At 38.6% G+C, this 17,539-nt stretch overlaps 1 protein-coding gene across 3 annotated transcripts in view; it reads left to right on the top strand.

The window, feature by feature from the left end:
- Nucleotides 1-17,539, top strand: part of SGCZ (sarcoglycan zeta) — a gene marked incomplete at both ends in the record, with an annotated part of 869,709 nt that overhangs the window by 182,804 nt on the left and 669,366 nt on the right. The gene's annotated exons all lie outside the window — the stretch shown is intronic.

Raw genomic sequence — 17,539 nt, 5'->3', positions numbered from 1 at the left:
CATCTTTTTGTTCCTTGCACTAAAAACAAGGCCTGGCACAGAGTAGGTACTCGGGAAACTTCTGTTGAATTAATAGTGTGCAACACAGTGAATGGAATAAAGAAGCACATATTCCATTGCAGGTCACTTTCTTGCTTTGAGAGAGACTACATGAAGGATTTCTAATTCAGGATGATCTATTGTCACCATCTTGTGGAAGCCATTAGTTTCAGAAGGCATGATGATAGTGCTGTGTTGAAATAGATTGTAAAGGCTTTGGCTTGAAACTCAGCTACTCAAAACAGTGAAAGCATAATCAAATATTGATAAACGTGTAGGGAAACAAAAATGGGATTCAGTGTTTTTTCTTACTCTACCATGGACAAGGGAGGGATTTCTGGATTGGTCTATAAATCCTCAAATAACGTTTTCTTCTCATGAGTAAAAGAAAAGAAGGAATATATATTCTTTTTAACTATTCACTGGGGAGTTGTTTCAAAATTGCAGTTGTTACACTAAAGTTCTTTGACCCAATTTTAAGAGTCCAATCTAATTTAACTTTAAGCTTCTTTTTTGCATATATGTACAAACCTCCATCCACCCCACCCCCGGGATATGCAGTAAAAACCTCATAGATAAAAAGAACATTGCATATATTTGGAATATGGCCTACATGCAATATTATATAATATTGTCCTAAATACATGCACATACGGGCATAAGTTTTGTTTCCATAAATAAAATCCCACTGTTCAAATGCTAATTCTGAATGCTTGAACTCCAATTTTCCAAGGCACATTTATCAGAGTCTTCAAAATTATTTAAGTAGGATACCAGAGCTCAGTGAATTTTCCTTTTGTATTATAACATGGTTTATGTTTGGTTTTGTTAGTATGTATATATTATATATAGAACATATACAAGTCAAGATTTTTTCCATAAAGGTATCTAATTTAGGATGCTAATCATTGTGTCTCCCAATCATCTCTCCTTAGGCATGTGTTATAATAGTTATGTCTCATGTAGACAGTGACTTTTAGTTCATCAAAATGCAGGAGAATGTTTTTCTCTGCACATTTATACTGATTCAGAAAACTTGAATTATGAACACCTTGCAACCTGGTCTTTAAATTTTCTTGAATATAGTCTAAATGAATAGAATTTGGAGGATTTACAGACCTTTAAGTGCCATGAAAGTACATGATTTTAGTTTAGTAAAGTGTGAGGATGAACAATGCAGTCTTTGGTTTAGATATGCAGAAACTAATCTCATAAATAAAAGTACCTATTCCTTGAATCCAGAAAAGGAACAGTTGAGCTAATTTTTTAAGTGATAGGTTATTTTTCCATATATATAAATTTATTTATTTTATTTATTTATTTTTGGCTGCGTTGGGTCTTCATTGCTGCACGCGGGCTTTCTCTACTTGTGGGACTAGTCTTCCTTGTGGTTCACGTGCTTCTCATTGCAGTGGCTTCTCTTGTTGTGGAGCATGGACTCTAGGCGCACGGGCTTCAGTAGTTGTGGCACGAGGGCTCAGTAGTTGTGGCTTACGGGCTCTAGAGCGCAGACTCAGTAGTTGTGGTGCATGGGCTTAGTTGCTCTGCAGCATGTGGGATCTTCCTGGACCAGGGATCGAACCCGTGTCCCCTGCATTGCCAGGCGGATTCTTAACCAGTGCACCACCAGGGAAGTCCCAAAGCTATTTGTAAAAGAGTCATCTCTGAGATTGATGTACTTAGTTAGCATTTATACCATCATTTACAGGATTTATATTTTATTCACTTGAATCAACATGACTGAAGGAACCGAGGAAGCAACAAGCAAGTTTATTTGGAAAATGTGTTTCTTATGAATCTGACTTCTACTAATAAAGACTTCAGAAGGAAACAAAGAACATCCATGACTTTCTAACCTTCATTAAAGCTATGGAATTGCTAGAATCCAAAAGATGAAAAACAAACTATTGAGGGCAACCTCATTCTAAATTCTGATAGAATTAAATTTTCTGATAATTATGATTCAAATTCTTATTATTTGACCAGTCAAGGGACAGTTGTAGTAACATAATCTCTAGAAGTAGAGCAAAGCTGTTAGGCAGCATTGAGTAGTGGTTAGAGTATGAGTGCCTTTTTATGCTTTATTTAATAGGTGTGTGCTCTTGGTCAAGATTCTTAACCTATCTGTGCCTTTATTATTTCACCTTAACATGGAGGTAAAAAGAATTCCTGCCTCCTAGGTTTGTTATGAGGAATAAAAGTGTTAATAAATATTATACATGCTTAAACACTGCCAGACACAGAGTAAGCTAAATAAATGTATACTATAAATAGATCTTACATTTTCAATAAAATTATGAGGTAGTATTGTTACCCCTCCCTCTTCTCTTTCTTTAAGGATTATGGTCACAAATCAAAACTAGTATATAGAACAAGGGATGCAGATTTAATAAGGACAAGGTATTTAATACAGTTTTGAAATTTGAAGGTACCATCTGATATTCAGCATATCTGAAGTAATAACTATCTCTTGCAATATCTTCAGATTTATGAATGGAATTCTGCTTCCTGTTACATAACTTCTCTGCATCTTTAGGTATAAATATTATTGTATATAATTAGAAGATAAGATATTTACCTGTAAGTATTCTTGAAAGACAGAGTTTTACTCAGAATGTGTCAAACTCAATACAATTTATGCCATAAAAGCTCAAAATCTTTTGGTAGCAGAGTGTTATATGGTAGTGTCTCAAAAAGTATTCCTTTTTTTATTTGATCAAAGACAAATTTTGATTGTAACAAGGATTCTTTTTAAATCAACAATCCCTAAAATAACTTTCCCATTTTTGTTACATAAAGCATTGGGCTGTTGATTAGAATTAGGGAGAAGTGTTCTATAGAGAAACAGTCCTACATTGAATGAAGACAAATATGTTTCTTTATCCCAGGACTTCTTGGAGTCTTTAAAAAGTCAGTGCACATTATTACTGTGTAAGAGAAGGATCAAAAACTTATCTGATCAATGTTGTCTTTGGGGTGGCAGAGCCAAAACAAAACTATCTTACGTGGCTAGGATTTCAAAGAGACACAATAGTTTGTGGAAGCTGCCGTAATGGTGGCACATAGTAGTACATCCTAGGCAACGGAGACTTCATTTTAGGTGCAAGATAGTACTGATGGCACTTGTGCTTCTTTGTGTGATTCTGTCAGTGGTGCTGCCTTTGTCCTTTGAAACCATTTTCAAAGGAGGTTAAAAAGATATTAACCCTCAATAAAATTGCTGATTGCTGAGTAACATGAGACTTGTTATGGCTCTCTGATATTCTACCTCATGTGTCTCCGCGGAAAGGAGAAATTTAAAGTGATAAGGGAAATCCTCTGCTGAACTGTGTTTCAAAGCTAGAGTCCCTTACAATAAATAAGAGAGAAATTGTGCAATGTCTTGAGTTGTACAATGCAGGTTTGTTCATGGAGAAAACACCTGAAGCAGACACGGAGTTCCAGAAGCTTTATTAGGGAGTGGCTTGGACAGTGAATCGCTCAAGCCAAGCTCTGACTGGCAGTCGAGTCCCTTTTATAATGTCACAGCTGTGCCCTAAGCTCTAGTGGTATCTGCGCACAGCTGGGATCTGCCGTTGACAATATATATAAATTGGAATTACGACACTGTTGTTTGAACTCCTTCCTGCCTTACTTTGAGGCACAATAGCAAACTTTTTGTCTACAATTTTTATCTTAATCCATGATTTGTGTTCCTTTTCTTTCTGGAAAAATCCACTACATGGTCATGACAAAATCCCCTGTGGATGAGTTAAAAATTAGGATTCCTTCTTCACCCAGAAAATGTCAGTGCTTGAAAATAAACAGAAAATTGGAGAACATTAGGAAATCATGTCTTGCTCTCATCTTAGGTATTTTCTTTTAGAAAAGAGATCAAACAGGTTTTTGAAATGCGAAAAGGAAAAATCAGGTAGTGTGAGCATTTTCCTCCCTTTTTTGGATGAATCTAGAGGCAAATTTTGGTTATTCAAATTAGAATTTGATATAAACATTAAAAATACAATTTCTGTATAGAGGCCCTATTGGAGTACCATGGATGCTTAGCAACTGAAAAATGTTGTTTTAAAGGATAGTCTACAAAGCAAGTGCATATAGTATGACCTTTGATATTTTAATTTTATATATTTAAGTTTTTAGGATTACCTTTGAAGAGACAATTTTTGAAGCTAGATATACCAGGCTCTGTGATAATATGTAATATGCTTGCATGGTCTAAAGCACCAGGTGAAGTTTACATATACCAAACAAAATTAAGACTAGTAGATAAAAGCAGATCTTAAATAATTTCATATAAACATTTCTAAACATTACAGCTTAGAATTACTTCATATGTATAGATGATGCACATGGAACAAGATCTAAAGAAAAAAAATGCTTATGTATAATCTGGTGCTTTTCTCACTAATTTCTAATCTCAAATATTAGAAACTGTTCCAAGACTAATTTTCTCTCCATATCAAATGAGAATGTGGTTTAAAAATCAAAACCTGAATAAATCCTTGATTGATTATAAGATCCTACATGGCTTATTAGTAGGTCTGGAATTTCAGGTGTTGGGTTGTCATCAGATCTCTAGTGGATTCTCAGAATGGGATCTCAAACTAAGAAGCCTTTGACCACTATCTGCTTTCTTTCTCAATCTGTGGTTTCTTACACTCTTTTATCATCTTTTCAGCCTCTTCACCTCTCACCTAGCCCAAGAAAAACTGCGTGAGGAGGAAAGGTTTTATTTTCCAGGCTTTTCTACCCTTTGAAACTGTAGCAGAAAGGAGAAAAGAGGCAAATATCCAATTATATGCCTTCAGGATGACAGCCTGAAATACGTGTGTCTGCCGTGTCTCGATTAGAAAGAAATAGAGTATTTCTTTCTTAAAGGATGGAGAGAAATTTGTAGCAGATATGATTGACCTTCTCAGTTATATGCACACGTGAAGCTCACATTATTTTGTTCAACTGCCTCACAGGCCAGGTGGGAGTCTCACATAATCTTTTTGTCTATTATTTAGTACTTTAGTTGTGGGCATACCAAAGTTTATGCTTCTCAAATTCACTATGGCATGGGACCACTTAAAAAAAACCAACAACAAACTTCCAATCTGTTGCATACCAATGTTTTTTAAAAAATGAAAAAATTGTTGCATCAATGTCAAATTGCTAAAAACCTCTCTAAATGCTTGCTCTTAATTTCTTTTTTTTTTCTACATTTAAAATCATATATTTTTAATTTTTATACATCTTTTTTAGAGTATAAATGCTTTACAATGCTGTGTTAGTTTCTGCTGTACAACAAAGTGAATCAGCTATATGTATACACATATCCCCATATCCCTTCCCTCTTGAGCCTCCCTCCCACCCTCCCTGTCCCACCCCTCTAGGTCATCACAAAGCACTGAGCTGATCTCCCTGTGCTGTAATTTCTTTACTTATTTTGCTGAATGGTAACAAATTGATTAGACACTGGCATTAGACTGAGGTCTGCACTTTGAGTGGCGTGGGCAACCATACACTGAGTGTCCATTAATGGCCCATCTTAGAATCCTGGAACAAATTGGAGTCCAGGCAGAGAGGCAGGTGTGAAGGCACTAAGGCATGGCTGTTGGTATGTTATTATCTCCTACTTGAGGACAAAATATAAACATAGCCACACTTTACCTGCCCAGTGAGCAGGGTTAACAGTAGGTTCTCCCTTCTAAGACCTAGTCATGAGCCAAGAAGCTGCTGAAGGAAGCTCATGAGGTACTGTGATAGCTGGTCTGCAACTTGTACATCAAAGCCATGAACTTGATTGACTCCATAGCAGAAGCTGTCCCTCAGATGCTTTTTAATCTGTTCCATGTCCAATTTCAGCAAGCTTGACTATCTGATTTTCCAGCTCATAGAGTAGAAACAGATGATGACAGCTGGCCGGAGGAAGAAATGACTGTTACTGTCCTCTGGCAACTGGAGGAGTTGATAGCTGACCGAATAATCAGACAAAAGGATGAAGAAAATGTGCACCATAGTCTAGGGCCACTTAGTGGAGTGCTAACAATTCCTATCGGCCTGTCCAGAGCCTACTGTTCAAACATGGGGCTTTGCTGTGTGCTTGCTGAGAAACTTAAGTTCCTTAAACTCTCTAAGCCTCACCTTCATCCATGAAATGTGGAAATTTCTCTTTCATAGACTGTTGGACTGTCAATTAATACAAAATATATTAACTACTTGGCAATTGCTAAAATAACTATATCAATGAAAATTATTATAATTATTATTTCTATGTTTCAGCCTACTAGAATTGTGTTATTTAGTATAATGATCCTGTATCATCAATCTAAGTGAAATTTTGTTCTATTTAGAAATAATTCACCAAAATCTCTTAACATTTCATCCTTAAAACAGTAGATTATACTAATTGAAACATTCACTTACCCATCACATAATAAAGAGTCTAACAATTTTTTTATTATATATATATATTTTTGTGTGTGTGTGTGGTACGCGGGCCTCTCACTGTTATGGCCTCTCCCATTGTGGAGCACAGGCTCCGGACGCGCAGGCTCAGCAACCATGGCTCACAGGCCCAGCTGCTCCGCAGCATGTGGGATCTTCCCGGACCGGGGCACGAACCCATGTCCCCTGCATCAGCAGGCGGACTCTCAACCACTGCGCCACCAGGGAAGCCTCTATATGTATTTTTGAGCAAAATTAAAGTATAAATAAATCAATGCTAGTAATTCATTTGTATGGAAGGCCTCATTCCCTGACAATGATCAATGGTAGAATTTGGAATTGCCAAGGCTTAACATTTTTTAGCCTGTCTTGTTATGAATGCATGACAGCACCCTCAGGGCCAGTTCATGGTATTATCACAAAGACCAAAATAGGAAAGGCAATTTATAGGCAAGGTTATGTTTTTATGTTATTACCTTATTTCTATAACATGGGGTCATCAGCATGTTTCTTGGGAAAAGTTATAATGTGAACTTGGTCTGAGAGAGAGTGAGTAATATTTCAGTAATCCCAGAGAATTATAGAGGGTCTTCCAGGCAGTGGTCAAGGTGCGGTTAATGGCTTAGAGGCAGTGATGCTGCTCACTTGCAAGTTCCAGGAACAACAACAGTAACAACAATATATAGATCATTTAGGTCAAAGGAATATGGAAGACTTTGGCAACGAAAGGAGGGCATGGAGACAAGTCCTAATGAATGGAGAAGTGTGAGTCTTGTAGTAGAAAGCCAGACACGTGTTGACAATTCACATCACATGGACGATGGGTGGTGTTTTCTGTAATCTGTTCGTCTCTTTCTTCTCCTAAATCCCTGTGGAAGAGTTTTGCAGCAGGTTAGTTGAGAGCTCTCAGTTTCTAGCCAGTTGTTCTAAACTGAGTAAGCCTTGTTAATTCACTTCTTGCTTGTAAATTGGAAGTCAGAAGGGTGTACCACCGCAGATTAGCCAGGAGATTCTGATCTACGTGCAATGACTGAGGTGCTTAAACACAAGTCTGAACAGGCCTTTCCCCTACACAGCTACCAGCGTGTCCAGCATTCAGGAGATTCGAGGCACTATTTTATCCAGTTGACAATGCCAAGAGGCTTGAATTCATCATCCTCTTCAGATATAATCAAAATAATTTGCAGCAAAACATGAATTGCAGTTCTTTGCTTTATTCCACAACTTACGGAATTGATATCAATTATAAACCTGTCAGATATGTAAGCACAGCAGTATTTTAACTTGATACCATTTTTAATATGGTTAACTTTCAAAACAATATAGCTCCTCATATTGGACTATTTTATTCATTCTACTAACATTTAAATCCAAAACATTTTAGTCAGATGAACTTTCTGAGTTGAAATGCTGGCAAAGGTTCATGCATATATAACATCTCTTTAGCCAAATCCTGAAATATTGATGGATTTAAATATTTTTAAAGATCTTTTTGGAAAGAAAAAATGCAGTAATTCTGAATTTTTAGGCTGTTTGATTTGATTTCAAGAAACTAAGCATTTAAAAAATGTAGGGATTTTTCTCAAATCCACTAAAATGATCACTTTTAGCTGAATTTTAAAATGTGACCCCCCAAATGGTATAAATAATGAGGTTTTTGTCGGCAGTAAGATTGCATGAGAAAAAGCCTACATTTATGGAAAGAGAAAACAAGTGTGACTATTTTAAATAAGTACTGTTATGTTAACTACTTTTCATTGTTTATTAAGATATATCATCTAGGAACTTGACAGGTGGATTACTGACCGTAAGGAAAAGAAGTATTCTGTAATTAAGATAAATTGTAATCCATCCTGTTGATTACTGACAATGCCAATCATATTTCATATTGCCCATTCATGCACCATAATAGAATTGTGTATTTGATTGAGGTGACTTCAAAAGTTAAAGTTGCTATTTTCTGGTGTTGAACTGACAATGGATATATTTTAGTTTTTTATAATTTTTAAAATTAACTAATTAAGTTATGTATTTTTGGCTGCATTGGGCTTCACTGCTGCGTGCAGGCTTTCTTTAGTTGCGGCGTGTGGGCGGGCGTACTCTTTGTTGCGGTGCGCGGGCTTCTCATTGCAGTGGCTTCTCTTGTCTCGGGGCACGGGCTTTAGGCGCGTGGGCCTCAATAGTTGTGGCACGTGGGCCTTCCTTAGTGGCACAGAGGTTGAGAATCTGCCTGCCAATGCAGGGGACACGGGTTCATGCCCCGGTCCGGGAAGATCTCACATACCGCGGAGCGGCTAGGCCCGGGAGGCTGGGCCCGTGAGCCATGGTTGCTGAGCCTGCGCTTCTGGAGCCTGTGCTCCGCAATGGGAGAGGCCACGACAGTGAGAGGCCCGCGTACCGCAAAAAAAACAAAAACAAAAAAATAGTTGTGGCACGTAAGCTCAGTAGTTGTGGCACACGGGCTTAGTTGCTCCTCGGCATGTGAGGTTTTCCCAGACCAGGGCTCAAACCCATGTCCCCTGCGTTGGCAGGCAGATTCTTAACCACTGCACCACCAGGGAAGCCCGACAATGGATATATTTTCATCAGGAATAATAATAAGAGCTAGAAACCTTGACAGTGTCCATGAGCACATCTCCTCAGTATACATATACCTCTGTCCCCAGCCTTCATCGCCCCCTTTAGTTCTACATGAGGTAATCACTTAACCAGTGTGGGAGGTTCAGCTGCCTGAGTCTGTTCCTGTATTGTTCAGTAGGACAGATGTCTCCAATTACTATGGCAGTGTGCACCTTGGATGAGTCAGAGGTGAAGTGTGTAGGATTTTTAATTGAATTTGATTTGCATCAAATCATTTACACTGAGCCAGCCAAGGATAATTGCTGATGGTTGGTGTATAGGAGTACACCTGGAAGGCCTTCTGGGGTAGAGTGACTCAGCAGACATGATCTTCTCAGTCAGTTGGCATGGTGACATCCAATCTGGTTTAAAGAGTCTTATCGCTTCTAAAAAGTACAGTGATGTTGATGGCTGCAGCTCGAATCCATTCTGGTTCCTGTTACACACTCATAGACTATATTTATTTGTTTAACAACAACTTGCCAAGAAAATCACATATGCATTTTTATAACATATCAACCAATGACTCTAAAGTCTACATCTCCACCTCTGACCTCTTCCCCGAATTCAAAACTAATCTTCATGACTCTTCTTGAAATATCCAGTTATCTGTCTTTTGACTCTAATGTGTCCCAAGCAGATCTCTTGCTTCCTGATCCCCCTGAATATGCTACCCTCCCTAATATTTCTTCAGAGCATCCTGAGATCTAAGTCGATTAATAGAGAGACACTTGAGTCACAAAGATAAAGTGACAAATGCCAAGTTTGTTAGTGATCAAAGCCAGGTTGGAGGACAGGCTTAGTTGCAGAGTCACGGTGAGATCCCTATGACCACACCTGCTCCCAGGCTGAGCTTCGACCTACATCCCCACCATCTGCCTACCTACATGAAACACACAGGCTGGAGGAGCAGAGAATGTGTGCTTTCTGAAGTCAAGCAGCCAGGAAAAGCAGAAAGGAAGGGGCTGACTCTGCATTGCTTAGCTTCTTTCAAACTTAGCAATCGTGTAAGTCCAACCTCTTCCCCTAGAGAGGAGTGATGGGGCTGAGAGAGGGTCCTCAATTTGTAAATGTGCATCTATGAGAGAACATGTCCCTCCAACATACCGCATCATGGTAAGTGGCTCTAAACTCTGCTCAGGTGCATAAGCCACAAATCAACAGCATCCTCGATTCCTCCTTTTTCCCTGATCTGCCCAAATCAAGTTCTGTTCCCCTTCTCTTCAAAACATATCCTGAATTCCTCTACTTCTCTGCACCTGGAGAACTACAATGGCCTCATACTGCACCCACCCCACCAACATCCATGCTTTTGTCCCAGCACAAATATTGTATCAAATCACATTTCTTTTTAAAACCCTCTAGTGGGTTCCACATTCCTTAGGATGATACAGTAGCCTCTATATATCCTCACCCTTGTCTCTTCCCTTACCTTCTCTCTCTCCCTCACCGGATTTTAGTACACTAGTCTTCTTTTAATTCCTTAAGTGCAGCAAAAAGCCTTAGGACCTTTGCACCAGCTCTCTCCTCTGCCCTGACTGCTTTTGCACCTGATCTTTCTGTAGCTGGTTCCCTTCTCTTATTCAGATCTCAGCTTAAATACCTCCTCAGAGTGTCATTTCCTGACTATCCAACTTCAAGTAGCTGCATGGTGATTTCTAATCACCATAGTACTCCTTCCTCCCTGGTATTTTCTTGTTCATTTTCTTCCACTTATTGCTTTCACCCATTCATTCATTGCTTATTTCCCTCCTCCCGCCTAAAAATAAGCTATCTGTCTTGTTTATTTATGATAGCGAAGGTATCTCTGAGCCTAGAACAGTGTCTGTGACATAATGAAAGCTTAATAACATGTGCTGAATGTGTAAGTATGTGTGTACAGATTAAAACACCTCTAATACCTCTGAAGGATGTCTTCTTGGTGCTGGGGAGTATGAGATGGGAGAGGAAAATTGATATGATTGACTTGTGCTTAGCTGTCTGATAGCATTTCAGCATCAGTATCTTAAATGGAATTCTTTTTTTTTTTTTTCGGTACGCGGGCCTCTCACTGCTGTGGCCTCTCCCGTTGCGGAGCACAGGCTCCTGACGCGCAGGCTCAGCGGCCATGGCTCACGGGCCCAGCCGCTCCGCGGCATGTGGGATCTTCCCAGACCGGGGCACGAACCCGTGTCCCCTGCATCGGCAGGCGGACTCGCAACCACTGCGCCACCAGGGAAGCCCTTAAATGGAATTCTTATGCATAAACTTTTGAGTTTCGTAGACAGCAGAGCATTTATGAAAAACAAATCGGTTTCTACGTAAATTAGTGGAGCCCAAGAGCTGCTCAGTGCCTCTGGAGAGGGATACAATTTTAAAGAGTGGTGCAAATATCAGTTTGACCTTAACCTGTGTCAACGTCTGAGATTTGGGTGTGCCTATTGACCAGAACAATAGGCCTTTCAAAAATTTACAGGGAGCTGAGGGGCGTGTTGAGATAACCTGTGTCCAAAGCTGATCAGGCAGAACGGTACACATCCCGTGAACAGGTGCATAACAATGATAATAGAAGCTGTTTTATCTTGACTACGTGCCTGGCAGCCTGCTAAGCTCTTTGCATGTATTGTCTAATTGAATCTTATACAAAAATCCTCTGGTGTAGGAATAATTATTACTCCTACTTACTGATGAGGCAACCAAGTCTCAGAGAGATTAAAAAACTTATCATGCAGTGAATGTTTCCAGGCCAGGATTCAAATCTAGGCTAGAATCCAGAAATTGATTTTTAAAATATTATTTCTCCAGATAATTTTCAAGGGTACTGGGAAAGGGTCTGCGAGGCCACTTGTGAGGTACTATGTTTTTGACCCAGTCCAAAACCAAGGGGGTTTCTGAGTGTAGAAAGAGGAACGATCATAATGGTGCGTTCTTGGTCAAACCTCAAGAAAGAAGTTGCCCGATTCTTTCTCCCATTCCTTCCCCCTCTCTTCTTTCTTTCACCCAGGTCACGCTACCTTGTGATCTTACCAACAGAGTGTGATTAAAAAGTGGGAGAAAACCATTTTCCAGCATCTCCCAACCCACCCACCACCACCACCAGCATGTCATCTCCCTGGTAGAACAGTTAATGTGGCTCGTTCTCCACTTACTTGCCCGTTACTTCAGCAGCCACCACTGGCAGAGCTGCCATGAGTGTAGGAGACGTGGATAAGAGTGGGCCCAGCAGAATGGGCAGTGTGAGACCATGTAAGGCACAGCCCAGAGGAGTCCCAGGAATATTTAGGAGAAACTCTGTGGAAGCATGGAGTCCCTGGATTAACTGTGGGTGGATAATGAGACCCATAAATGTTAGGTTTTTGGGTTAATTTGCAAATATAATGGAGGGCAGTTCATTTTTTTCTTAAGCAATAAAGGCTGTGAAGTGAATGTAAACCTCTAGCAACCGGAAGTACAGAGAATAAGAATTGTTGCAAATGGTGTTAGTCCTCGCACACCAGAAAACAATGGAAGGGAAAAGGAGAGGCTGAAGCAAAAGAAGCAGCAGAAAATCAGGATGAGACCATAAAAAAAGATCAATAAGTTACAAACAAACAGAAAACTTTAATACATTACAGGAAGGGAGGTGCTATGGTCTGAATGTCTGTGTCTCCCCAAATTCACGTGTTGGAATCCTAATGCTCACAGTGTTAGAAGGTAGGGCCTTTGGGAGGTGGTTAGGTGATGAGGGTGATGCCCTCATGAGTGCTCTTATAAAAGAGAGCCCAGAGCTCCCTAGCCACTTTCACCATGTGAGGACACAAGAAGTTTGCCACCTGGAAGAGGGCCCTCATCTGACCATGCTGGCACTCTGATCTCAGACTTCCATCCTCCAGAACTGTGAGAAACACATTCCTGTTGTTTATAAGCCACTCAGTCTGTGGTATTTTGTCAGAGCTGCCCAAAAAGTCTAAGGCAGGAGGAATTGGAAACTGATATCACAACCAATAAGTTGTTTATTACTTATTGCTTGTTCTATCTACTTATGTTTCAGGTGACAATGAATTGTACTCAGTTTTATTTTATATTGTTCATTCAGATATTCTCAAATAGTCCATTTATCATCAGTGGTTGTCAGTTGACAAATAAAATTTCAAAGTTTTACTGTAAACGTTTTATTCCAGTAGACTCAGAATTTTGAAGTCCGTAATAAGCAGACCAGTTCTCATGGAAGCCTGCTTGGGCTGGTCTATTACTTCCTGGAGATACTGGCTCTGTAGCAGTCACTGAGGGATCATGAACTGCTCTCTTGTCTAGAGCTGTAACTGTCCCAACAGAATTGTGAGGCTATCACAGTGCTAATGCCTGTTCTGAAGAAATCAATCCTTTTAGAAGGTCAAGAGGACTATTGGTCATGAAACCACCTCTAGTTTTGGTGATTCGTGTGCACTGAAGGGCTGACCATATAGAGCCCGTATCAGATGGGGTGTTTTAGGGAAAAGAACCACATGTTTCTGCTGAGTGGTCAAATGCTATGGACACCTGACCATAGGTACAGGTAGCTGGTGACCAGAGCCTAGTGTTTCTTGGGTAGAAATGTGTTGGGGCTTAAGACCAGTTAGAACAACCATGTTGAAACTTCTTCAGCAATAAGCACAGATTTTTTTTTTTTTTTTTTTTTTTTTTTTTTGTGGTACGCGGGCCTCTCATTGTTGTGGCCTCTCCCGTTGCGGAGCACAGGCTCCGGACGCACAGGCTCAGCGGCCATGGCTCACGGGCCTAGCCACTCCGCGGCATGTGGGATCTTTCCGGACCGGGGCACGAACCTGTGTCCCCTGCATCGGCAGGCAGACTCTCAACCACTGCGCCACCAGGTAAGCCCTAAGCACAGATTTAAAGTAACTATTTGTTAAGTTCTCTGGGAAGAGATGAGTCATAAACAGTCTTCACCCACAGAGAAACATACAAATGAAGACACCATTCCTCAGAAAGTGGATAAAATCATTCTGGACCTGCACCTGTGGCCACGTATAAAACCAGTGTGAATATCGCCCAGTATTGATGCCTTGGGGACTTGACTCTATGCCCAGCACATCTTTTGGCCTCCATGGAATTGGTCTGTTTACAGAATGGTTGGGTCATTTCTTTATTGACAGCTGCATGCCAGCAGGTCCTGTCAACTGTGGTGGATTCCCAGCTGCCTACATAAATGCTGCAATGCCTCGGGCTTGTTTTCTGTACATCCAATTTGAAGTGTTTCTTGAGACCACTCACCCTTGGCCTATTTCCCCTTTCTCATTTCAGAAGGGAGATGTTTGAACAAACAAATAGCTTTTATTATCCTCACTAGCCCTGACAAATTGAGTAGATTTTGACCTGTCTTGGATCCAGCTCCCAAATGGGGCTACATTTTAGGTTTTGCTTCTGGTCATCCCATCTTGACTGTGGATAAAAAGCAACAGTACCACGAATAGCATTTAACTAGGAAAGTGTGCGCCTTAACTGTCTCTGCTTAATGGAAGCAAACTGTTTCTTCTCCAGGTATCCCAAGCATGCCTTATTGTGTCAATTTCTTCATGTTTTGTCAGTTTAACTTTTAAAGTGTCTATATGTTTCTCCTTAATCATAATGACTACTATTTATTGAGCATATAATATAGAACAGGTGTCTTTTGCATATTACTTCTTATTCTCAAAACAACCCTGCAATGAGGAAAACTAAACATCAGAAAAGTTTGGTGATTCGTCTAAGTGCAGAGAGTTGGTAAGTGGTAGAGTCAAAATTTGAAACCAAGGTTGCCTGTTCTAATTCTGAGTTCTTTGTATAACACCATGCTGCCTTTCACACTTAGTTCTTTTTTCCTTCCTAGGCATTAATTATCTCAAAAGATTACTGTAGAGAAATCAAAGGATCAAGGAAGAAAGGAAAGAAAAAATGAAGGAAGGAAGGAAGGGAGAGGTTTATTGAGGAAAAGGAAATAGGCATTACTATAGCGATTTTAAGTACACTTAGAGGAACTATTTGTGGTTATGTATTCGCTTGTATTATACATAGTAAGGGAAAGATTAAATACACCCCACTTTAATCGTGGGCATAAAATACATGCTCAAAGAAGCTCTTTCCATCCATAACAACTGTATGATTCCATTATTCAGATCATTTTATTTTCAGTCTACTGGTTTGTTCTTAAGGGTTCATAGCTAAGAATTTTATTTCAGTACAACCAAAGAGAAGTGTATTGAGATAATCCAATGCATCAAGATTTTCATTTCAGGAAAGAGATATATATCTGTGCATCAAATAATCAAATAAGGGAGATAAGTCTACTATATTTTCTAGATAAGTAGATAAGTCTACTACTTAATGAGTCACCATGTGATACATATATTTGTCTCTAATGTACACTGGGTATCATTTTTAAAATTTTACTATAACTCCATTCCTTGAAAATCCACTTATTTACCATTAGGAAATTGGCACCAGACACCATTTCTGCAGAATAGCTTTTCAAAATATAAACTTAAGAGTGGGATAACTTTTAACATTTTATATGTGGTTTGGTCACTTAGCAGTGCATGAGAAAACAAAATCAAATACCATATTCTGGCCTTGAGAATGAATTTAAAAAATCACTGGAAAGAAAATGCTTAGCAGTGATAAAGAATAAGTATTTAATTTATACTGTCAGCTGTTGGATTAATAAGTAAGCAGATAATATAATGTATATGAAGGGTATCATTGGAAACATCACTACCCATCCAGTTAGTCCATTAATATGGATAAGGATGGATTTTAATAGCTTTAATAATGCCATGGAGTAGATACACAGAGAATTCTATATATAGGTTCAAAAATAGATGCAAATGTGACCTACTAATTGAGATCTCCCAGTTTTGATATAATTGCTTGGTAAATTATGCCAAGATTAGATGATATATTTTTACTGTTAATCACTGTAGTTAAAGAAAAGAATGAATTTATAATATACATGTACTCATAATTTTGTGATTTTTTATTTGGCATCTATATAATTAACGCTATCGTATTTCATGTACAATGGATATTCAAGGTGATAATTTCATGCAACAATAAATATTTTGGAGAAATACCATTAAAATGATATTTTAAACAGAGTTGTAATTTTGCTTTTAGGAGAATAGAGAGTATGGAGTTTGACAACTGTACAATTTTCTTTGGGAAAAATATTTATTACCAATTAGACATTACTAAGATGTGACAGAATAATTCATTTTCATTCAAAATTGAGACAGTTTGGAATTTAAGTATTAAAATCTAGTATATAGAATTTCAGCTATCATAATTAAAGATATAATTTGCCATTGGTGGTCCTTAATATGCTCTTTCAAATGAGGTTATGTTGAATATTTGTTGAAAAATTTTAGATTATTTCTTAATCATTGGAGAAAGCCAAATTTAACTATTTTATTTAGATTTTTTATTTGAGTAGTTAGAAAAGCAAAACTTGAATTACTTTAAATATACAAACAAAATCATCAGGACTTTTCCTGACAAACTCTATAATGGCAAATCATTTCCTTTCAGGTTCAAAGAGACAGAGTATGGTTAACAGGCTTATAACTCTTGGGAGAGTCTGGGTAAACTTTAATAACCCCTATCCTAATATTCAGTTAAAAAGTGCATAATCAGTGTTAAACTGCTTTGAACACATAAGGATAAATGAATTTTTTTCAAACATTTAAGCAAAATTTCTATGTTTACATGACTTTTCCTGCCTTGAATGCATAAAAATATATAAAAATTAAAAGAAAATCAAACAGATAAGATTGGCTTTGTGAATTTTTGAAATTTAAAGACAAATAGTAGAAACAATAATCCTGGCTTAATTATGTTATGATTCATCAATAGATAAAACATCTGTATAGTAGATAAAACAGTATATAATGACTAAATTTCAGAAACCAGGGAAGAAGCTTCAGTGCCTCTCAAGTTTGCCAGAGAGCTAAGTTTTTTGATAATTACCATGTACAGGAAGTGGCACCTGTGCATAGGATTGTTTTGTACAGAGCATTTCTAAGCTTGAGGGGCACGTGGTGGCCTTGGATGACAAGGACCTTGGGAGGAGAACCAGAACATCTCTGGAGTTCCTCTGATGTGCTTTTCCAACAGTAGCTATAACTCTGAGAAAATGCTGGGTGGGTACAGAGCCTCTCAGCTATTAGAGTCAGTTCTGATTTCCTTTGTCTCACTTTCTGTGATGCCAGTGTGGGAACCATCACCAGGCTGTTGGAAAAAATTTCATTCCCATGGCTGTGTATGTTTAAGGAGATATGTTTTCTGATTATTTTAAATGAATTTTGTCTTAATCAGAATCTGAAATTTTTATATAAATTAGTACTTCTCAGAAATGACCACTGACAGAAAAGTAAATAAATAAATGCTACCTCTTAAAATTAGGAAGTGAATATGAGAAAGGTAACAGTGTAACTCTGAAAGTCTTGAAATATTTTTAATTGAG

This window comes from Hyperoodon ampullatus (assembly GCF_949752795.1).
Source record: "Hyperoodon ampullatus genome assembly, chromosome: 20".
In the NCBI taxonomy this organism is placed as follows: Eukaryota; Metazoa; Chordata; class Mammalia; order Artiodactyla; family Ziphiidae; genus Hyperoodon; species Hyperoodon ampullatus.
The sequence above is the reverse complement of the archived record's forward strand: the minus strand, read 5'-3'. Positions and strand labels throughout refer to the sequence as shown.